The sequence below is a fragment of the Protopterus annectens genome, chromosome 3.part1, assembly GCF_019279795.1.
Source record: "Protopterus annectens isolate FY-2018-M chromosome 3.part1, PAN1.0, whole genome shotgun sequence".
Lineage (NCBI taxonomy): Eukaryota > Metazoa > Chordata > Ceratodontiformes > Protopteridae > Protopterus > Protopterus annectens.
In genome coordinates this window covers 980,539,971-980,564,975 of record NC_056732.1, presented here as the reverse complement: position 1 = coordinate 980,564,975, position 25,005 = coordinate 980,539,971, and the positions used below count along the sequence as shown (strand labels likewise).

General features: G+C 42.8%; 1 protein-coding gene across 2 annotated transcripts in view; it reads right to left on the bottom strand.

Annotated features, from left to right (window-relative positions):
• Window positions 1-25,005, bottom strand: part of NCOA2 (nuclear receptor coactivator 2) — a 1,980,807-nt gene that overhangs the window by 1,015,412 nt on the left and 940,390 nt on the right. The window lies entirely within an intron of this gene.

Here is a 25,005-nt window from a genome sequence, read left to right as displayed (position 1 = left end):
CATCTAGAAGCCAAAGGTGACAATTTGAAAGGGGGGGGGTTGAAGCAGATGAAAATCAGAAAACAAGGATCTAACGTTATGGTAAGTACATAACTTTCATATCCAATGTTTTCTATTTCCGTCCATTCAATCCAAAGCTGTTATACTGGAAGGTATCAGGGAGGGACATTACTGAGTATGGTGGAACCAAAGGATGAATGTAATCTTGATTGCATGTCCGGCTTACAGTGAGATACAAATGTGTGTACAGTTGCCAGTTTGGCTGCTGTGCAGATATCAACTGGCAATCCTCTATTAAAGGCAGAAGTAGAAACTGCTCTTACAGAAATGCCTTAGGTTTACTGGCTAAAGGCAAACTGTTCTTTTAATATGCAACAGAAATGCAATTTGAGAGCCATCTGGATAAGGTCATTTTAAATACTGCTTTTCTTAATTTTGGTCTAGCAAAGGAAATGAATAACTGAAGTCTTATCCTGTGAATATAGATTCTGAGCTGTTTAGAAATATCTAACAAATGTAGCATGTACTCTCCCTTGTTTGAATATCTTGCAAACAAGACTGGAAGATGAACAGAGAGATTTAAATTAGTATCGAATGCCACTTTAGGAATAAAGGACGTATTAGTTCTAAGGGAAACTATCTCTGTGGAAAACCAAATATGGGGGCTTTGATGATAGGTCTTGTAGTTCCGAGATTCACCTAGCTGACTTTACTGCAACAGGAAGAAATTTAAAATCTACTATATTTGTAGGATCAAAGGGAGCCTGCGTTAAAGCCAGTAAACATAATAGCAATGTCCCACGAGGATGCTGGGTCTCTAATACGAGGTGTAAACAGAAATGCACCCTTGAGAATGGCTTCTGAGATATTGAGGAATGCAAGATAAGACTTCAGTTACAAAAATAAAAATTGCCAAAGATTCCAAAGACAACCACAAGGTATTTTATAACTATGTCAAGAATATAAATGGTAATGCTCAGATTTGCTCTGAGCTAAAACAGAATGGCATTAAACATATTGATCCCAAGGATATTGCCAATATCCTGGCAGATCGATTCAGTGCCAACTTCACCCCCCCTCTCACCCCCTAAATGCCCCATCTCAATACCAGAAGATTGCCAAATTCCGGTAATAATGGCCACACAGGTAAAAAAACGCACTTTCCAAAGCTAAGAATACAGCATCCATGGGACCAGATGACATCCTGGGCTGTGTACTACATGAACTAAAATATTAACTGGCACCTCACCTACGTGTCATGTTTAATCATAGCCTCACCTCAGGTTTCTTGCCCACTGAGTGGCGCAGAGCTACAGTTATCCCACTCCACAAGGGGGGATCCACCTTGGATCCCGGAAACTACAGTCCCATCAGTCTGACGAGTCTTATCTGCAAGGCCATAGAGTGTATTATCATGGAACTTATAAACAAAGACATTGGCAACCTTCAAACACTGGACCCCACCCAGTTTGGGTTCGTGAAGGGCCGGATCTTGTCTCTTGAACCTGACTGACTTCTTCGAATCAGTCTCCAGAGCCATGGACAAGGGTAAGGTGATCCACACAGCCTATCTAGACCTTGCCAAGGCCTTTGACACCATCCCCCACTCTGGAATCATAGATAAACTTACTAAGCTGGGCATTAATCCCTACATCACCCAATGGCTTACTGATAGAATCCACACTGTAAAAGTAGCCGACTCCAAATCCAGCTCCAGACAAGTGGAGTACCTCAGGGTTCAGTCCTGGGTCTGAAGTACAAGCTAACACTAAAGGATTCTGGCTAACAAAGTTCGCAGATGACTGCAAACTGGGAGCCATTACTGTATCCCCAAATGATGTGGATACTCTACAAAAGGGCCTTACAGAAACAGATGCTTGGTGCCAGAGTCATGGGCTCAAGCTCAATGCCAAGAAATGTATAGTTATCCCCTATGGGAAAATACATGTACCCGTGAATTACCATATAGGTGGTAGTACACTAAACACCGAAAGTGTGATAAGAGACTTAGGGACACAGGTGGACAGTGGTCTCACCTTTGATAACCACATCGCCACAACAGTCAGGAAATCCTTCTATGTGGCACACCAAATCACTAAGGGCTTTTCATCCAGGAAAAAGGAGGTCATTGTCCCACTGTACTCATCCCTCATTAGACCCATTATAGAACACAACACCCGTTTGGTATGTACCTCTCAAGACATCTGCAACAACTGGAAAGGCCGCAGAAATACCTCACTAAAAGAATCACAGGCCTAAAGCAGATGCCCTATGCTGACCGCCTTAAAAAACTCCAGCTATACTCTGTCGCATATCGTCTACTCAGAGGTGTCTGCTTAACATGCAAGGCCATATCACACCCAGAGCTGTTGGACATGCTACACTTAAAGAAATCCCAATCCCTCAGAGCCACACGTTCCAGGGATCTAAATCTTGTCATCACAATAAACAAAACATGCTGGAGGGATAGGTTCCTGACCCAGAGACTCCCCAGACTCTGGAATAGATTGCCCATACATGTCAAGCAGAGTGCCTCTTTGGCCCTCTTCAAAAGGAACCTTGACGATTGGATGGGAGAAAGGAAATTCATCCCGGGGATCACGTCAGTTGCCCTGCTAGACAGGGGTCCAGGGAAGTAAATAGTGTGGGAAGAAATAGCCAGGGAATTGTTATGGCTAGGCTTGTATAGGCGCTAGGGCGGATAGCCTAGTACCAACCTATGAATCTATGAACAATACAAGTACTGTTCAGACCTACATGAAAATTGGAGATGGCTGCAAATTGTGTATTAACAGTTGTAAAACCAGAGCCTTTGTTAAAGAAATCAGACAAAAATTCATGAATGGATGGTACTGGTACTGAAAATGGGTCTAGACCTTTGGAATAAGCCCAGACTGAAAATCTCTTCAATTTATTGTGGTAAACTTTCCTAGCTGAAGGTTTCCATGAAGAAGAAAGAATACTGACTACTGCAAGGGGAAGTCTGGCATATCTGTCTATGCCTAAAACTGGAGGAACCATCATGTGGTTAATATCATGGATTTCTGGTCTGGAGGAGACCGTCCAGATGGGTGAGAGAAAAGATCTGGACTATGAGCCAACATCCATGGAGGATGTACTAGAAGAGATCACAGGAAGGGGGACCATGTCTTTCAGGGCCAAAATGGAGCAATGAGGATCATCCTGGCCTTGTGCTGTCTTACATTCGGCATAAATTTGTTTAGTAGTGGTACAGGAGGGAAGCATATAGGAGACTCAGGGCCAAATGTGGTCCACAGCATCCCTCAGTGATGCTCCCTATTGGGAGATCAGGGCAAAGTACCTGTGGCATTTATTGTTTAGACAGGAGGAAAAGAGGTTGCACCAAGGTTGTCCCTGGTGAATGAAAATTATTTGCATCACTGCTGGGTTGAGGGACCACTCATGAGGCATTAGCACTGTTCAGCTTAATTTGTCCATGAGTACAATGGAAGACCCAGGGATGTACATTGCTATCAGAAAGCATTGTGAAGAACTAACCTTTTACTAGACCCTCATGGCTTCTTGGCAAATCGGACAAGAACAGGATCATCCTCATCTGTTGATGTACCATACAACAGTCATGTTGTCAGTCTGTATGGATATCACACCCTACAATGCTAGCAAAACTGCTCTCAGCTCCAAGATACCGATGTGAAGCCTAGCCTCTGTTGTCAACAGTGTACCTTGGACCATCTTCCCTCCAAAATGCCCCCCCCCCCCCAACTCTAGAAGGGATGCATCCTTTATCACGGTTGCTACTAGCGGATCTGTCTGGAAAGGACGGCCCTTGATCACAAACAGAGATGTTATATATTAAGTGATGTGTTTTTTTTTTTTTTTTACATTTGTGCAATCCAAATTTTTGCATGTAGAGGGTCCGTGGATTGAGACTACTGTACTGCTAAAGTCCATTCCAACACTCTCATGAAAGTCTTGCTAAAGGAACCATTAGGATATTATATGCCATAAGACACAAGAAACATATTAACCTCTCTCATGGTTTTGGGTGAAGCAGAGTTTGAATGGCTTCAGTGACTGGGCCTTGATCTGGGGAAGCCCAGCTATCTGAAGTCTGGTGTTGAGGTGGTATCTGATAAATGCTATAATCTGAGTTAGTCACCTGAGATTTCGGTAGGTTTACAGATTCTTAAATTCAGAAGCAACTAGAGTACATGATCCCAGTGCATTAGTAGAAGATGCTCGGTGGGGACAGTGAGGAGCCAATCGTCTAGACATGGGAAGACTTGGATGCCCAGTAAGTGCAGGTGCACTGCTACTACTGGCAGAATCTTGGTGAACACCCTGGATGCTGTGGTGAGACTGAATGGCAGAACTCTGAATTGAAAATGAGTGGCTCCCAGACAGAAGCGGAGAAACCTCCTGGAGTGTTTCGCTATTTTTATGTGGTAGTAGGCATCTTGGATATCTATGGAGCATATCTAATCTTCCTGCCTTAAAAGAGGTAAAAGTGGACTGAACTGTGACTATCTGTTATTTTGCCTGTTTTATGAACTGGTTTAGGTGACTGCAATTAAAAATGGGTCTCAAGTCCCTAGTCTTCTCTGGCACTAAAAAGAACCTGGAATAAACTCTGGACTCTGTTTGTGGAAGACCAGTTGGGTTATTCTTTTTTCTAGCAGCTTTGAAATTTCTGTGGCTGCTAAGTCTCACTGGCCGGGTGGAACATTATTGAACTTTCTTCCTTTTCTGGTGAGGGAGGGACAAGGGAGTTGAATAACCTCCAGATATTATCCTTACCACCCACAAATCTGTTAAAGTTTGCCAAGCTTGAGGGTGTAAGAGATATCCCCCAACTTCCTCCAAAGTGCAGCAATCAGGCAACCATTCAGGAGTGCTTTGTTGGAAAAAAGAGGCTTGAAAGCTTTGATTTTGAGGTCCTCCTCTTGGACATCATCCATTAAAGTTACCTCCCCCTCTGCCACAGGGAGGTCTGTCACCTTGGAAGTCATGGAAAGAGCTCTGAAATTTGCAAAGCCACACCTTCTTCCCCGATCTCTAGTTTCTAGAGGACGTTCTTTGAGGGGTGGAGAAGCATACTCCCACTGCAGATAGAGCCTTGTCATCTTGTTGACTTCTTATGAGAGTGTGTCCTTGACTTCAGGTCCAAATGAGGTTTAACCATTGTAGGTGCATTAATGAAGGATGACTTGTAGTCTTTCTCAAAGTCACACAATGGCAGCCAGGAGTGGCGGTGCATGGTATTAGTGGTGCTTGCTGCTCTGGTCATGCCAGTGACTGCGTTCAAAAGCAGATACATGGCTACATTAGAAGAGTGAGGGGTGAAAAGCTGAGAGTTCACTGTCTCCCGAACATTAACTTGCAATACCCTTAAGAGAAATTTGGATATCTCTTTAGTCAAATCTCTCTGGAATCTTGTCAAATGGGCAGGGCAGTTCAGCGATCTGAGTGTGAAAGTCACCGACACAAAGGTTTGCTTTCTAAATCTGTCCATCGTTCTAGATTCTCTGTTAGGAGGATGAAAAGATGAACTTTGTTCCAAAAGCTCCTTCATGATGGCTGCAGCCACCACCCCAGCATCGACTGGCGGAACTTTACTCCAGTGCTTCCGATCCGCAGATGCCGATAACATTCAGTTGCACTTTTTGGGAGTGGGCTCCACCACATTCAGATCCTTCCATGGCTGTTAAGCCATAAGATCTATAAGGCGTGGTACCACCCAGGAAGATGTTAGTTCGGTATCAAAAGCCTTCAAGAATACTGACAGGGTCTTGGGAAGACCAACCACCTCTCTGCTACATTTATTTGAGGATATCATCACAAAGAGGATTACTGGCCTCAAACAAATGCCCTACACTGACCGCCTCAAAAAACTCCAGTTTTACTCCGTAGCATATCGCCTACTCCGAGGTGATCTCTGCCTAACATATAAAGCTATGTCAAATCCAGAGCTGTTGGACATGCTACACCTAAAGAAATCCCAATCCCTCCGAGCTACACGCTCTAGGGACCTAAACCTTGTCACCACAATAAACAGGACACGCTAGAGGGATATATTCCTGTCCCAGAGAATTCCTATACTCTGGAACAAGCTACCCATATATGTCAAACAAAGTTCTTCATCAGCACTCTTCAAGAAAACCTTGACGACTGGATGGGAAATAGGAAATACACCCCAGGGATCACTTCTGTGTCTCTGCTGGATGGTGGCACAGGAAAATAACTTTCTTGGGTGGTGTAAGCTATGGAACCTTGCTGGCTAGGCTTACGTAGGCCCTTGGGCCGATAGCCTAGTACCTACCTATGAACCTAAGTGACATCTTCAGAGAGGGAGTGAGGGGAACCCTTACCTTCTTCCAAGTCAATATCTTCAGTGAAAGATTTTGGTGAAGAGTCCAGGTGCTTCCACTTGCATTTCTTCTTTCTGGGAAGATCCTCTGCAGGAGAGTTAGAGGGGTTAGACAGGGAGTTAAGAAAGTAAACTTCCTTGGAGATGATTGGTACTGACTGTCATGGTTGACTAGGATGTAGAGAAGGCACAGGATGCAGATAAGCTTGGGGTAGAACCAAACTGGTTGAATATATCCTCTCTTTACTAGCTGCAAAGTCTTTCAAAACCCTTCAAAGCTGATGCTGTCACCAGTACAGAAGACTCCATCCTTTCAGAGGAAAAGAAGGAAGTTTATGCACCAAAGAGCCCATGTCCTGAAGCCAATCTCTGGTCTGAGCTGTCCAGGGCTAAGGGGAAGAGATGGCTGCAAAAACCTTGGTGCCAACTCAACCCAATGGAACTCGATGCTGAAGCTTCAACTCCAATTCTCATCTTGATCCTATGGCATCTGGTCAAGAGAAATAAGGATATGGTCTGTGTTGAAGATGTAAGAAACTTCGGTGCTGACAAAGGTGCTCCAGTTCCAGATGGTTCCAGCAATCCCAAGCCTGAAGGTAGAGTTGGTGTGGAATCATGCAAGGGAGGGCTGACTTGGCTTGTACTCTGTACCTTCCTAGGAAAAGGTACCAGGATAACCCCATGCTGTTACCTCTGTCCTCAAACTTCCTCATTATCCTGACACACTGAATTCCATGAGGCTTCTAGATGATCAAGTGGATAACGCTATCAAGGAAGGATATGGATATTTCCTTTCTTAAAGGATCAGTGACTGCAGTATGGAACACACCAGACCCAGTGAATAACTGGCACAAATAGGAGATTAGTCTAGAGTTGGAGTAGGTTCCAACCTTCTTGAAACCTTGGGGATCAAGGCCAATTGATGTAGTCTGTTACATAAACCACTTTGTTGAAGTCTTGGATGAGGATTTGCAACTTTCCTTTCCTTTTTCTCTCCCTTTTCTCTCTTATCTTTGTCTTTATCCTTTTCTGGAACTCTGAATTTCTGTTTATCATGTCTAGAAGGTGAAGATAGCAATGGGGTAGCCCCTGTCTGTGCTGGAAGGAGCTCCTTGAGAACCAGCTTGCCCCAATTTAGTCTGGAGGGACCTGTAACTGAAAGATGCACAGAATCGACAATCGATGTCAAGGTGCATGGCACCAGGAAAATAAACACAGAGTGGGGGTTTGGGGGGGCAACTTCTGCCCACACGCTGAACATGTTTTAAAACATGTTAATACTAACATTATAAAGCACGTTAAAAAATGCTCTTACTATGGGAAAGACCTCAAAGGCCTTAAAAGTTTGCTATAAAGAAATAAGAAAATGTAAACGCGGAAAGATAATCAGACTAAAATGGAACAAATTATTCAGACTAAAATGAGAGGAAAACTCTCACAGTAAGACAGGAGATGCAGTTGGATGGAAAATAAATATTTCAACCTACTGTGAATGGAGAGCTCTCTACTCGCCTTTGCACTGTTCAAGCTGCAAACAAGATCTGGGTAACTGAATAGCAACCTTGGGAATTACGGGTAAGGAAGAAACCAAAGCTTTGTATCCGATAGCTTCATACCAAGGTCAGATCCCATCTGATCAGACAACCCACAGATGGAAACAGACAACACTGGATATAGCAGTTAACAAAAATGGAATAATTAATACGGTGTGTAAAATATTGCATGATAACTACATCAATCACAGGATATTACAAAAGAGTGGACATACAAAATGGCAAGGCAATACATAACAGAACAATGGAAGGACATCTGTATGGCTCCCAAGCATGCAGCAAAGTCCACAGAAGGTTTAGGATTTTTGCTTGGAAGTGTTTGCAATGGTATTTTTATACCCAAGCAGACTTCAGATATTTTTTTCTCAGACAAATTGGTGGAGATGTGAAGGGAAAGACAGAGGTAATCAAGAACTGCCAAAGGTGCATGATCCAATTAATGATTAATGACAATGATTAGCCAAATCGAATATGTACAGCAAATTTCTAATCTTTGTGATGGTGGCTGAGAATTAGGATGTGTTGAATTTTTATTCAACAAGCCTTTGAATGTCTTAATAAGGAGGAGGAAAGTACAGTTGTGTACACTTACCATAAATGTAGATGTTCGAGTGTATTCACTGTTGCAGTCATTACATTTGGGATATCTGCTTGCAGTAGCCCTCAGTCGGCCTGATTAACAAAGTCTTGGGTCCTGCATCGGATGCTGTTCCTTCTTCCATGACGTCAGGTCATCAGGGGTATAAAACATGCAACCAACGCCATTACATCAATTTTTCTTGACCCAGATGTCAGGTGCCCCCCTAATGGGAAGCAATTAAATCTATAATTACGAGGATATACCTCCAACAAAAAAGCAAATACACCAAAAAGCATTTTGAGCATAGTAAGGGAGAGTAGAGGTAGAGCCAAAAGAAGAAAGGGGACTGGAGGGACGGTAACCAGGACTGCAACAGTGAATACACCCGAACATCTAAATTTATGGTAAGTGTACACAACTGTACTATATTCTTCGTGTTTCACTGTTGCAGTCATTGCATCTAGGTAGATTCCCAAAGCTAAGGTTGGGAGGAGGAATTTAAATAGAGTCAGGACCAGCTATAAGACCCTGCAAGACTGCAGTGACAAAGCCAGGTCTGGATTTAGAGAAAATTGGCAAATGATAATGCTTGGAGAAAGTATGTACAGAACTCCAGGTAGCAGCTTCTAGGATGTCCCTGGTAGGAATGCCCCTGAGAAAGGCTGTGGACGTAGATGCAGCCTTGGTTGAATGGGGTTTGATGCCCTGTGGGATAGGTTTTCCATGGTGCTTATAGCAGAAATGAATGCAGTGGCCTATCCATTTTGAAATGGTTTGCTTTGAAATAGCTTTTCCCTCTGCCCCTGCAGCAAATGCCCCAGCAGTTGTTCAGATTTCCTTTGAGGTTTAGTCCTGTCCAAGTAAAATCTAAGTTGTCTGTGCACATCTAAGGAGTGCAGTATCTGTTCCCCTTTATTCTGTGGGTTAGGAAAGAAGGTAGCAAATGAATGGGCTGATTAAGAGCCACACTGGATACCACCTTGGGCATGAAGGAGGGATTGGTTCTGACGGACACTCTGCATGAAAGATGATGAAGGCCTCCACTGCCATAAGGGCCTGTAATTCAGATACCCTTCTTGCACAAATGATTGCTAAAAGGAAAGCTGTTTTCCAGGAAAGGAATTTTAAATCTGCAGTAGCAGCTGGCTCGAAAGGAGGAAGAGTGAGTTTCTCCAAGACAAAGTTAAGGTCCCAGGCCGAAGTTGAAGCTCTCCTGAGTGGCCTTAAATTTTTGTCCCTCTGAGGAACTGCTTGAGCAGTGGGTGAGAGAAGAGGGAAGGCTCTGTGCTGTAATGAGCTGAAATGGCTGAGGCATGAATTTTGATGGGAGGAAAAGGACAAGCCCTTATGAAGCATCTCAGTCAAATATTGTAGAATCTGAGGTAAACTGGAAACTGCTGTACTCATCCCTTGAAACTGGTTTCAGGTACAAAATCTTTTCCATTTTGCAGCATAAGATTTTCCAGTACTAGGCCTCCTAGCCTCTAAAATGATATCCATCACTGATTTACTGAGGGATGGTAAAGGAGAGATTAGGTAATTAGCCAGGCTGCTAGGTTCAGGGTTTGCAGCTAAGGGTGCAGAATCTGGTTCTACTGTTGAGACAACAGGGAAGGAGTCTGAGGCAGGTGCCATGGGGCCAAGCGTGACACACTGCGCAGGAGGGGGTACCAGTGTTGGCGTGGCCAGTCGGGTGCAAGTAAAATCGTCCTTGGCTTGTCCTATATGATCTTTAGTAGTACCTTGGAGAGCAGAGGCAGAGGAGGAAAGGCATAAACTGACAGGGTTTTCCAGCTGAAGGATAGAACATCCACTTTCCAATCTAGCTTGTGGGGAATCCTTGTGGAAAATTTGTCCAATTGATGATTCTGGAAGGAGGCAAACAGGTCTATATCTGGGCTCCTCACTTGCTTGTCACCATGTTGAAAATCCTTGGTTCCAGTTTCCACTCGTGAGTCCATGAGGTTTCTGCTTAGTCCGTCTGCCAGTGTATTTAGTTTTCCTGGCAGGAATTGAGCTTGTAGATTCACTTGGTAGCTCAAGGCTCTGTTCCACAATGCCATGGCTAGTCTGCAGAGGGGGTAAGAATGTGTACCCCTATGCTTGTTTATGTACCACATGACAGTGGTGTTGTCTGTCTTTACCATTAGTTGTCCTGGAAGAATGTGGTCCTTGAAGGCTGTCAGAGCATTTTGTACAGCTAACATTTCCTTTTGATTTATGTGCAGGTGCATTTGACTTGGGTTCCATTTGCCCTGAATGCACTTCTCTGCCAGGTGAGCCCCCCATGCATAGTCTGACGAGTCTGTTGTTAAGGTATGGGTGGCAGGAGGTAGTGTGAATGGTAGTCCCCTGTCTTGGTGGCAGGCCTCTGCCCACCAAAGGAACTCTAGGCGTAGGCAAGGTATGATAGGAATCATTGCTTCTAGATCCTGTGAATATTGACACCATAGGCTTTTGAGATACCATTGTAGTTTCCTCATATGCAGCCTTGCATATGGAATTAGAAGAATGCAGGAGGCCATGAACCCCAAGGCTTGCAGTATTTGCCTTGCAGATAGCTGGGTTTTTGTGGCTACTTATTTGAAGTAGGTTGTTAAATGAATCAGTTTCTCTGGCGTGAGGAAAGCCATCTGGGAAGTTGTATTCAAGCTTGCTCCCAGGAATATGATTTGTTGACAGGGTACCAGGTGTGATTTCTTTTCATTTATGGTGTACCCCAGACAAGTCAGCACCCTTTGAACAAAGGCCAGATGACTCAAACGTATGTCCTGGCTTTCTGCCTGAATTAGACAATCATCCAGGTATGGGTATATTTAATATTTCTTTGCCTACAAAATGCAATAACTGGAGCTAGGCACTTTGTGAATACCCTGGGGGCAGTAGATAAGCCAAAGGGCAGTGCAGAGAACTGACAGTGCATGTAGCCTGCTTTGAAGCATAGGTATCTTCTGCAAGACTCCCTGATGGGGATGTGCAGGTATGCTTCTTTTAAGTCTAGTGTTGCCAACCATGCATCTTTGCCTAGCATAGGAAGCAGCTGGTGAAGAGTCAGCATTTTGAATTTTGGAATCACCAGAAAGGTGTTTAGAGTACAAAGGTCCAGGATAGAACACCGTGTATTGCCTTTTCTGGGTACAAGGAAAAGTCTCGAATAGAAACCTAGTCCCTTTTCCTCTTCTGGTACCAACTGAATAGCCCCCATGCTTAAGAGAGATAGAACTTGATTTTGGGCCTCTGCCCACTGATATGGGGGTAGATCTGGTCACCACTTGGTGTTGGTAACGTGTGGAAGTGAAATCTGTATCCTTGGGACATTATATTTAAAACCCATTTGTCCTGGGTAATGAGATCCCATTTTTTGGCTTGCAGACCAGTCTTTCCCCCTAAAGGAGCATTCAGCTGGGAAGTGCTTGGATGTTTTAAAAGCAAGCCATTGGGACATTTTTCCATAGGGAGGAGTCTTACTACTCCCAGATTTGGGTGCGGAAATCCCCCACTGCTTAGTCTTGTGTCTCCCCTGGGACTGAAATCTGGGGTTTCTGCTGTGTTTGGGTTTGGCTTGAGAAGACCTGAAAGGGGCTGGAAAGGACCATTTCTTAGAGGGCCAATGCCTACTAAATCTAGGAGTCTGAACTTACAAGAAATCTTTAACAGTTTGCATAGATTTAGCTTTATCTTCCATCTTTTTAAGAACTTTCTCAGCTTTGTTGCCAAACAGGCGGTCCTGATTTAAGGGAGCATCTAACAGTTTAGCTTTAACATGATCAGGCAAAGATTGCTCCTTAAGCCAAGCATGCCTTCTGAGCACAGACCCAGTAACAGCAGCCCTGCAAGAGGCCTCTAATGAATCAAATCCACATTGCAAAGTATGTTTACCAACCTGTTCAGCAGAATGCATTAAATCCTGTAATTCTTTATTTTCAGCACAGTCAGGAATCAGCATCATTTTCTGTTTAAGCAGCCTAATAACATGTTATTGATACTTTAACATACAAAACTGGCAGTTTATAGCCCTAATGGCCAAGGTTGCAGAAGTGTAAACCTTCTTACCCCATCTATCCAGCGCCCTGGAGTCTCTATCAGAAAGGGTAGGATTTTTAGCAGTAGAAGCCTTAATGCCCTTGGGTCTCTGTGAAATAGTCTCTGGATCCGCAATAGGATTTTTAAAAAAGACACTTGTGTGAATCAGAAACCCTGTAATATCTGTCAAGTTTTCTGGGAGCAGGAGGCAAAGGAATCAGGGGCCAAACTAAATTCCGAAAAGACATCATCAACAATGTCTAGTACAGGAGGTATAGCTAAAGGCCTATGCTGAAGCAAGAATAAGAAATCCCTAAGCCTCTTTTTTTTTCATCAGAAAAATCCTGGCTTTCCCAGTGGAAATGCTCCCTTAGAAGTAAGGTTTCACCAAAAGAAAAATCCTCTGGAGGGGAAGCGGAGGGAATAGAATCCTCTACATCAGAATCCTCATAAGTAGATAAGGGCAAATCCAGATCATCAGAAGAATCAGAAAAATCAGAATCCTGGTCAGAAGATTCATAAACAACTTCAATCCTAGGTCTCTCAGAAGGGGGAGGTTGGCTTCCCCTGATTAAAGTTATAAGATCTTCAGCCATTCTTATCATTTTTTTTTTTTAGGCATATAGGCCTGAGCATGCGGCCTGGGCGTCGGTTTCTTAAGCATGGTTCGAGATTTATGCCTAAATGAAGAAGGCGGCATCGGTTTAATATGCAAGTCCGTAGGCCTGAATACATCCTCATTAGCTGGTGCCTGCACAGTAGCTCTAGAGACATCCATAGGTTCCACAGTTGAAGCATCTCGCGGCATACCGGACTCCGAATGGGTTTCAGTAGAGGCCTGCGAATCAGAAGTAGCATGTATCAGGGGCTGCAAAAGAACCTCACTGGGCGAACTGGCGACTGGCTTAGGAGAAGCGTCGTCGGCAGCTTTGGACCTAGGCAGCCTGTCTCTGTCTTTATCTTTGCGTTTTTTCGGAATCCCAGTAGTCAGATGGCTAACAGACGACATTTCTGGATAATTAAAAGGCAAACTGAAATATTTAGAGGCGAAAATATTCCGACGACGGATAGTGCGCTGATTAAATAAAGCACAAAACTGATAGCAAGGTACTTCGTGGTCAAGGCCCAGGCAAGGAATACAGTACGAATGAAAATCTTTGTGAGTTATTTGCTTTCCACAAGTAATGCTATTATTAACTTTTACTGACATTGGTAAGGAGCACGAAAAAGTTTCCCCAACGGGGTACTTAGCTTTAGTTGAAGACTTCGGTTCTGAAACTCAAAAATGAATATTTCAGGAGTCAGCCGACCGGCACTTGCGAACTGCTTCTTCTTCAGGTACTGCACGGCAAGAAAGACTGATGTAATAGCGTCAGCTGCATGTTTTATACCCCTGACGACCTCACATCATGGAAGAAGGGACAGCATCCGATGCAGGACCCAAGACTTTGTTAATCAGGCCGACTGAGGGCTACTGCAAGCAGATAACCCAAATGTAATGACTGCAACAGTGAAACACGAAGAACATCACCTCTTCATGGAATCTATGACTGCTCATTTTAGAAAAATTTCACCTTAAGATACACAAGTAAAATGTAATTTTCTTCCATATTTAATTTTTTGTTACCAGTGTAAAGTGCTGAACCACGTGGACATTTTATACATCAACCCAGGAGCACTGGCTGTGTGACTTGCGCGGGGTACCACAGCAGGCAAATGGAATGTGATGGAATCAAACCTTGGATTACAAGTAGCAGCTTAACAATTCACAGCCATGAGTCTCTGAAATAACTGCCAAGTTGTGCATTACTGCAGTGTTTAGTAAAACAGTGGAACACTACACTGATGAGCCTTCAAGATTAGAAATAAACAACTGGCAGAGATGCTCAGCTTTTAATCTACACTTGTACTCACACTCGTCAAAAGGCAAAAGGACTCCTACACTTTCTGGTTCTGTAAAGCAACAGAACAGCACCAGTTTAAGTGCTGACTGCTCTCTGAACTTCATCCTTTCTTGTTTTTCCAAAAGAGATTAACACTGGTACTACAGGAGGCCAAGCAGAAGTCTGGACTGCAGTGACAGACTTTCTTCCATATCAGCGACTGATTACAGAATATAGGGCAAAGAGTGGGGGGCAAGGGAGTAGCAAGTGAAAGATTAGCTATGGTACTAGTTTTTAGTAGAATCCAAGGCAGAAGAAGCTGTTAAAAATCTACAACTGGTTTAGATTTTGATTTCCATTTTCTAGTAATTTTTTTTTTTTTTTGCAGCTCACAGCTATAGTATGTCAAGGAGATTTAGACCCAGAGACCTATGCTTTCATGCAAGTCGAACTTCCCAAAATGGCAAGATTCTTTGGGATTCCTAAAGTTCATAAAGACTGTTCGAAAAGTACAGTTGTGTATACTTACCATAAATGTAGGTGTTAGAGTGTATTCACTGTTGTAGTCATCACACTTGGGGTTATCCTGCTAGGGGTAGCCCTCAGTCAGCCCGAATATCAGAGGATTAGTATTTCTGCATCGGTTACTGTCGCTCCAGGACTGATGTCAGGTCGTCAGTGGTATATAAACAGGCAGCCAACGCCATTACATCAGTTTTTCTTGCCCCAAATGTCAGGAGCCCCCAAACAGGGAGCTAAGTTATGGTGGAATAACACCACCAGTAGAAAATAAATACCAATAGCTCTGTAAAGAGTGAAGAAGAGAGAGAGAGACAAGGGGGCTGTAGGGTGGGAAGCCAGGATTGCAACAGTGAATACACTCGAACATCTACATTTATGCTAAGTGTACACAACTGCACTATGTTCTTCGTGTTTCACTGTTGCAGTCATCACACTTGGGTTGATTCCCAAAGCTGAAGAATGGGTGGAGGCAGTCAAGAAGTGCTGGGGCTGGCTAGTATGCCTGCAGGACTGCGGTTGCAAAGCCTGCCCTGGATTTGGAAAATGTGGTGGGGCAATGCTTGGTGAAGGTATGAACAGAACTCCATGTTGCAGCTTCCAAGATGTCCCTGGTAGGGACCCCTCTGAGAAAGGCTGCAGAGGTTGAAGTTGCCCTAGTGGAATGTGTTCTGACCCCCTGTGGGGGCGGTTTCCTACGGTGTTTGTAACAGAAATGGATACAGCGTGCTATCCATTTGGAGATGGTTTGTTTTGATATGGCCTTGCCCTCTGCCCCTGGTGCAAAGCTGACTAGTAACTGGTCAGATTTTCTAAAGGGCTTAGTCCTATCCAGGTAGAATCTGAGCTGTCTGTACACATCTAAAGAGTGCAGGATCCTTTCCCCCTTATTTTGAGGTTTAGAGAGAAAGGTGGGCAAATGAATAGATTGGTTGAGAGCCACACTGGACACCACTTTAGGCATGAAAAATGATGAAGGGTTCCACAGCCATAAGTGCCTGTAGCTCAGACACTCCTCTAGTTGAAGTGATGGCCAGAAGCAAGACTGTTTTCCAAGAGAGGAATTTTAACTCTGCTGAAGCTGCAGGCTCAAAAGGGGGTAGCGTGAGCTTTTCCAACACGAAGTTAAGGTCCCAAGCAGGGGTAGGGGCTCTTCTTGGTGGCCTTAAGTTGTTAGCCCCTCTCAGGAACTGCTTGATGAGAGGGTGAGATAAGAGAGGTGGCTCAGTGCTGTAATGTGCCGAGATGGCAGAGGCATGGATTTTAATGGAAGAGAAGGATAGGCCCCTGTAGAGTAGATCTACTAGGTAATCCAGAATGAGAGGTAAGGAGGGCTGTGCTAGGTCAGCTCCTTTAGTCTGGATCCAGGAACAATACCTTTTCCACTTGTCAGCATAGGATTTTGTAGTACTGGGTCATCTGGCTTCACGTACAACATCCAGGACCTGCTTGCTTGGGCTGGCCACTGGAGGAGATGTCAAGGAATAAGCCAGGGTGTCAGATTCAGGGGTCTGCAATTGTGGATGCAAGAACTCTCCCTCCTGCTGAGTCAGGAGAGTTGGAATCTGAGAGAGGTGCCATGGAGGCAACGGTGACAGACAGCGCAGTAGTGGGTACCAGTGTTGGCGTGGTCAGTCTGGGGCAATCAGGACTGCCCTTGGTCTTTCCTCCCTTATTTTGAGTAATACTCTGGTATGAAGAGGTAGAGGGGGAAATGCATAGATTGAGAGGTTTACCCAGTGGAAGGATAGGGCATCCACTTTCCAGGCCTTGCTGTGAGATTCCCTGGGGCAGAATTTGCTGAGCTGGTGGTTGTAGGGGGAGGCAAATAAGTCCCCCTTCGGGGTACCCCATTTCTGGGTCACAATGCTGAAGGTGTTGTGGTTTAAATGCCACTCATGTGGGTCTAGGAGATTTCTGCTTAAGTTGTAAACGCCACTCATGTGGGTCTAGGAGATTTCTGCTTAAGCTGTCTGCCAAAGAGTTTTGGTTGCCTGGCAGAAATTGGGCTTGCAGGTGAATATGCATGGCTGGAGGCCATGTTCCAAGGGGTCATGTCTAGCCTGCAGATTGGGTAAGAGTGAGTTCCCCCCTGCTTGTTGATGTACCACATCACTGTGGTGTTGTCTGTTTTGATTAGTAGAGGCCCCGGAGAGAGTAGGGATCTGAAAGCTGTCAGAGCGTGCTGAACAGCTAGCATCTCTTTTTGGTTGATGTGCAGATTAATTTGATTTGGGCTTCAGTGGCCCTGAATGCACCTGCTGTCCAGGTGTGCACCCCAGGCATAATTTGATGCGTCTGTGGTTAGGGTTTAGGCGGCATGGGGTTGTGAAAAGGGAAGTCCCTTGTTGTGTTTGCATGCTGCTGCTACCCACCAAAGAAAATTTTCCTTACACAAGGTATCAGAGGTATAATAGTTTCCAGGTCCTGAGAATGTTGGCACCAAAGGGGTTTTAAGTACCACTGAAGTTTCCTCACATGCAGTCTGGCATATGGAATTAGTAGAATGCAGGAGGCCATTAACCCTACAGCTTGCAGGATTTTCCTTGAGGATACCTGGGTTCCGGTGGTCAATTGAGAGAAGTAGTCTGTCAGATAGGCTTATTTTTCTGGAGTAAGGAATGCCGTAAGGGATGCTGTGTCCTGGCTTGCTCTCAGGAAAAAATTTTTTTGACTGGGACTAGTTTGGATTTCTTTTCGTTGATAGTGTACCCCAGGTTAGTAGGTCCTTTACAAATGTCAGGTGCTGTAACAGCTTTTCCTGACTGTTTGCCTGAATCAGGCAGTGGTCCAAGTATGGGTAAATTTGAATATTTCTTTGTCTGCAAAAAGCAATGGCTGGAGCCAGGCATTTTGTAAAAACTCTGGGAGCAGTTTATAAGCCAAAGGGAAGTGCAGAGAACTGAAAATGCACAGATCCTACCCTGAAACGTAGATATTTCCTGCAAGAGTCCCTGATTGGGATATGCAGATAGGCTTCCTTTATGTCTAGGGTGGCTAACCAGGCATCTTTGGACAGCATAGGGAAAAGTTGCTGTAGGGTGAGCATTTTGTATTTTGGTACCACCAAGAAGGTGTTTAGAATGGGCGGATCTAAGATTGGGCGCCAGGTGCCCTCTTTTCTGGGTACCAGAAAAAGTCTAGAATAGAAATCTTGGCCTATCTGTTCTGCAGGAACAGGCTGAATTGCTCTCATGGAAAGCAGGGAATGAACTTGGTTTTGTGCCTCTGCCCACTGGTTTGGAGGAAGATCTGCGAACCCTTTTGGGGTTGGCAGCATGTGGAAATAAAATGTGTACCCCTGGGACACTATGATGAGGACCCATTGATCATTGGTGATGGAGGCCCAGTTTTTTGCATGGGAAGGAAGTTTTCCTCTTAGGGGCACAAGCAGATGGGCAGAGGTGAGAGGAGGAGTTGAGAAGTCATTGTGAATTCTTTCCATAATGGGGTGGCTTACCACTCCCTGTTTTAGAAGTGGAGGTAATCCATTGCTTAGATCTCTGCATGCCCTGAGACTGCTGTCTGGGGGGTCTGCTAACCCAAGGTCTAGTCTGAAGTGGCCTTGAGGGGGCTAGAAAGGACCAATGTTTTGAGGGGCAATGCCTACTGAATCTAGGAGGCTGTACTTGCAAAAAGTCTGTTTGCATAGACTTAGCTTTTTCTTCCATCTTTTTTTTAAAACCTCTTCTGCTTTGGTGCCAAACAGATTGTCTTTGTACAGTGGTGCGTCCAATAATTTTGATTTGACATGATCTGGCAAGGTCTGTTCCTTAAGCCAAGCATGCCTTCTAAGTACAGAACCTGTGACTGCTGCCCTGCAAGATGCTTCTAGGGCTTCAAACCCACAGTGCAGGATATGCTTACTGACTTGGCTTGCAGAATGCATAAGCTCCTGTAACTCTTTATTTTCTGCACAGTCAGTGAAGGTAGATAGTTTTTGTTTAACAAGTTCCAAAGTATGTTGCTGGTATTTCAGCATGTGGAACTGACAATTTAATGCTCTAATGGCGAGAGTTGCAGAGGTGTATACTTTTTTAACCCATCTGTCTAAAGCTCGGGAATCCCAGTCCAAAGGGGTGGGATTCTTAGCTGTGGTTGCTTTTATTCCTTTAGGTCCTTGGGAAATGACCTCTGTGTCAGAGATAGGATTTTTGAAAATAAATTTGTGCAAGTCAGGGACTCTGTAGCACTTGTCAGGTTTCCTGGGAGCAGTATTCAGATACCAATGAAATTGCTTATTTCGCCTTCCAATCACCACTGATATGGTTACAATCATAAGCGTTATGAATGAAAATTGGAAAATCATTTTAGGGAGCTTCGATCTCACTATATCTGTGAAGAAACATCCACTTTTCACATAAAATAAATGGCAACATTAAATCTTTGAGAGAGTGCAAATGCCCAGTGTCAAAAGACAGCATACACTGTGGGCACTTTTAAGTGTGGCAGATGCCATTTTATTAATGTCTCAAGCATTCATATTGCTGTATGAAAAACCACTGTTTACTCGAAAGACAGACATGACTGTCAGACACGAGGAGTAGTTTATTTGGCTTTATGTGAATCTTGCCCTTGTTACATCAGAAAAACAATCAGAATGTTTAAATGTAGAATTTATAAGCAGACCCTTGCCATTCGACAAAGTTATACTAACAACACATTTACTAGACATTCAGCAACGTGCTAACTTCAAGAAATTCAGTTTTTCTGCCTTAGAAGTCATTGATATGCTTGAGTTTATGGGGGATTATAAAGTTAGGCTTGAATGCCAAGAATCTGTTTGGCAGATTAGATTAAATGCTGACAAATATCCAGGACTGAATGATAGCATTAACATTAAGTGTTTTTGGTAGCACAATGGCTCTAAGATGTGCTGCCATAAAATTTTCAGTTATAAGCCTCACAGATTCTACTTTATACAATGTTTTAAACTTTTTTATTATTATTTTAATTCACATAATCATTCCTGCTTTTCAAAGTGTGTACAATCGGTCCAAATTGCGAATAATCTGCTGTTATTGGAGCCTTAAAAAGTCACATGATTACATTTAGTAATTGCTATGTGTTCAGTATTACTTGGATTCTGATGAAATTCTGTTTTATTTCTCAGCTAGAGCGTCTTCTGCGTGGAGACATACGTGAAAGGGTGTACCTTTGTTGAAGGTTGTGCGTCAGGGTTGGTAACTCGGCAAGTAAAAATCAACTACCAATCATTAGCGGACCGGAGTTCCGCTGTGGCGACCCCTAACCGGGAAAAGCCGAAAGACACAACAACTAATTAAAGAACAAAAGTGCTTAATCTTGACAACTGGAATGGCTCTCCTCTGCTGACTAGTAGAACTTGTTTCAAAGTTTTTTGGTCTGTTTGTTCTATGCCAGTTTTGTGGATTGCAGATTACAGACTTTCTTCCATACCAGGGACTGATGAGAGAATACATGGCAAAGAGTAAGGGACAGGGGAGTGACAAGTTAAAGACTAGCTATGGTACAAGTTTTTAGTTGAGTCTAGGGCAGAAGCAGAGGTTAAAAAAATTATAACTGGTTTAGATTTTGATTTCCATTTTCGAGTAATTGCTTTTTTCTGGCAGCTTATATTATTACGCTTAGTAATGCCTTACTATGTCTAGGCAATTCAGGTCACGTGTCCTAGCTCAAAAGAATAATTTTCCTAGCAACAGCCACTTGCCCCAACCAACATTTTTGACAGCCAACTCGTTATACTCCCAAAAAACATATACCAGTAACCTCTCTTTTTTCCATTACACCTCCAGCATTTACCATCTATCTCAGAAACAATTCTCTAAAGTTTTCTTGGGGTATAGAAATACCTAAGCAAATACTTCCAAGCAAAAATCCTAAACATTGTAGACTTTGCTGTATACTTAGGAGCCATCTAGATTGTCTTCCCATTACTCCTTTGTACATTGCCTTTCCAGACACTCTTCCCAATCTTTTCTAACCTACTCTGATTCTTATAATTATTATGCAATATGCCGTACTCAGCTTCTGTACTAAACTTGACTTAAAACTCAACCAGAGTTGGTCTTTCATTTATCACTCCCCAGTCTGTCTCTTTGCCTATAGTCTGGTATAAATCTCTGGTAGGGAAAGCAGTCTTTACCCTGAAGTCCAAATGTCTGCTTGGCTTCATACTACTTTATTACTTTTTCCTCTCTAAGTATTCGTGCACCATACCTTTGCTCCTTTGCCAATTTTCTCCAGTAAATTCCAGTCTTCTCATGTTTATTTTCTATGCCTTACATGCAGTGATCTCCTTTCTCCATTCCTGTGTTGGCTTAGTTCTTACAATACTTTGTTACTTTATGAATACAATATTCTGTACGGTTGTTATTTTTAAGGATTAACATCCAAAATCATACTCTCTCCTTATTTCTCTAACTTCACCCGTTTCATCATCACCTCTTTCCACTCCAATTTATAACTTTCTGTTTTTGTTATGTATACGAGCCCTTACTGCATGGCTCTAAAATACCAATACAAAACAGGTAATCCTAAACCACCCTGCTCTATGGGAAAGATCAACTTACACCCATTTAATTCTTGCTGTCTTTCCATCCCAAATAAATTACTTTAATTCTTTATTAACTATTATCCACAACTTCTCATCTATTTGATAGACTATGCCTGACCTATATATTAAACAAAAAGGACTGAAAACATTTTCAATGGTTGCATCGTTCCATCCATATTCAAGTTGCTTCCCACAAATACTTAACTGCTGTAAAAGAATCCTTTTTAATTCATACACCTAAATACTTTTTCATCTTATCATTTTTCCCATAAATATGGGTATGGCCGAAGCAATTCTTGTGTGGATACATAGTTTACCACTATAGCCTTTGTTTTAGATGCATTACTTTTATAACCCCAAAAAAAATCTAAACCTGCCTCAAATGTTCAAAATCACTGAAATGTTATTTTCTGGATTTATCAAGGACAAAATAATATCTGAATTAAGGGGAACTTTCTTGAGGAGCAACATGATAAATGTCATTCACTACAAGGCACCTGACAGTCTGAAATCACACCTTTCTCAACCATAAAGCTGCAGGGATAAAAAGACTCTTCTTTTCTGAATTTTGTCAGCAAGCATTGACTTAAAAGGAAAGCCAGAAAGGAATCCTCTCTTCCAAATACAGACTGCATACAGACAGCCAACTTCTCCTTGGTCTAGTGAACTGACAGGATATGTGGGAAGACCACATTTCTCCCACTTGCTCAGTCCTGAATGCTCTGACCATACAGGTCTCCCTTAACCTCATTTTCAGGGGTGGACTGGAAATTGTTTTGATGGACTCCATCAGCACATTCACTTCTGAAAATGTGAATGTTTGCAAGAGAGAAGCCCCAGATGGTAGCCTACCAAACTCTTAATGCCTACCAGCACAAGTGAAATGAATTTATGCCATCCTATATAACCTTATTGTCTGACCACATCAGGAAATGCTCTAATCCCAACTCCCCTCCCATTATTTTGAAGATATGGAACACCATCACTCCCAACGTGAACAGGATTACTCATTGCCCACTTTCCTTAGGGCATCGTACCTTGCAACAGATTACTGGTCAGATGAGCTCCCCAAGCCAGTAACAAAGCATTCATACAAAAAAGTATACAAAAAATTAAACTGAAGGAAGGCTAGACACATTAAGAAGATTTGTATGTGCCATCCAATGCTTAAAAACTTAGATACAAGAATCTTTCAAGGGTGATGAATGATGAAGCCGGATATACCCTCTAACAACTCAATGTTCACTAAAGTACCAACACTCTAGAATAGGATAACAGGACAAGGAAAGTGGTGGCTGTCATGACACCAAAAAGGTACAGAAGTGTTTATGCCCCCCAGTAGTCTCTTTGACATCACCCAAAATGCCAAGACCAGCAGCTCAAAGATTTCTTTGAGCATGAAAAATATGCTTTGGAGGACATCAAGCCTGGAACTTCCACACTGATAAAGAAAATTATATGAGATGGTATCAGAGAGGATTCCTTCCAACACAGACACTTGCAAACTTGGAAGGATCTAATCAAGGGCTGCTACTTGGGAGTCCCTATATGGGACCATCATGAGCTACTCATTCATACAACAGAACATTAGAATGCCTTTCTCCTGCAAGTTTTCCAACACCATGGCCCAGACCTTAGCAAACATATTAGAACACACAGAACAGACCACTTTGTATTAAAAATAAAGCCCAGCCAAAGCGACCTAATGGAACTTCCTATGAAGACCCTGGAGGCTGAAGCTTCAAAAGCAGTATTAAGCATGTCCAGCAATGCCCGTTTACTGAAGCAAGTGCATGACCTCCTGTACAGTCACCATCCAAAATGTATCACATTAGATGAATTCAAACAGGTGAACACCATTTAGCCAAATGTATGAAGCCTATGACAAGAAAAATAACCACGTATCCCACACAAGTATTAAAGACATTTCAGAAAGGTTATAAAAATGTGTATAAAGTGGAGGAATATGAGAGAACAAAAAAAAGGCACAAATGGAAGTATTTATAGAAAAATAGAAACAGTGCTATATGAGTTAAAAGAGATGTCTCCAGGAACAGGTGGCATTCCTACAAAAATGTGGAATTCAAGAGGGAAGACGGTGACAAAGAACTGAAAGGCTTTGTTTAATGACATAAAAAGGAGGGAGTACCAGCATCTTAGAAGAAAACAGTGGTGTGACTATTACCGAAAGAGTTTTCAGATCTAGTTTTATATAAACCCATTTCCATTTTAAACCATAATTACAGACTACTCTTCTCTTACACAATACAGACATGAACAATGATGTTACCAAAACTGACAGATATGGATCACTGTAGTTTTGTGGAGGTGAGGCAAACATTAGACAACATTAAACTAGAATAATGAAGATACAGAGGGAAACAGATTACTAAAAATAACCATCACTGGTGAGTCTTGATGCAGAGAAAGCATTCAATAGAGTCAGCTGGGATTTTATGAATAGGACAATGGTAGCATTTGCATTACCTGACAGAATAATGGGATTAAAGAGAATATCTGAGGGGTAATAGGCAAGAATTAAGGTGCGAGGTTGCCTCTCTGACAAACTATTTGAGCATAAACCAGACAAGTGTGTCCTCCTTCCCCTGTGTTATACGTTTTATATTTATAGCAGGCAGCAAACAAAATATGGGACTCTCAAATTCAAAGATATAAATGGCACAGCACAGCAATCAAGAAGTTATCTTTATCTGACGTGATTGCTTGATTAAAGCCAGAAAAGGGCACATAAGTGTCATGGAACATTTTACAACAGTCTCAAATCTTTTCAAGATACAAAATTTATGAAGATAAAACAAAGGCTATAACAGTAAACTGTGTGCCCAACTACTTATTTGGACACAAGATGAAGTATTTTGGAGTATGAATTAAAAGATTTTACTACGACATCTAAGGATATGTGGGACAAGAATAAACAAAAGATAACACACAAATTGAGAAGTTGGAAACTCCTGATAATGGATATGGACAGTAAGATATAGGAGGTGAAAACTGTTTTGGTCCCCTTTGTCTTGTATACAGGTCAGATGCATTTTTATCCATCAGAGGAGAAGTTGCGGAGGACAAAGATGAAGAAATTTATATGAGAAGGGACAGGGCAACAGTAAAGTGGATGATTAGGGTTACCTGATCTGAAGGGGTGCAATAATGCTACACACGTTAAGGTTCATATACATAACTCAAGCAGGTTACAAATCAAAGCAGAAAAAGATGATGATGACACAGGGTTGGATGTTCAAGACAAAGAGAGACCAAGTCCTCCTGATGCAAATCTATAAAGAGAAAAGTTTAAAAAAGCATACTGAATGCTGCATCCATTAAACAGCAGACAATATTCTGGGAACTAAAACCGCATGGGAAAGGAGAAATGAGACTTTACCAGCAGGGATGTCTGCAAACAGGAGTAAAAAAAAAAACAACGCAGGACTAGAATTTACTGGAGGAAATAAGCAAAGGAGTTAAGGCACTAAGACAATACAGTGGAATAGGGCTACATAGGAATTTTGGGTGACAAGTCAGTGTGTGCCTTCCTTATTTTGGAC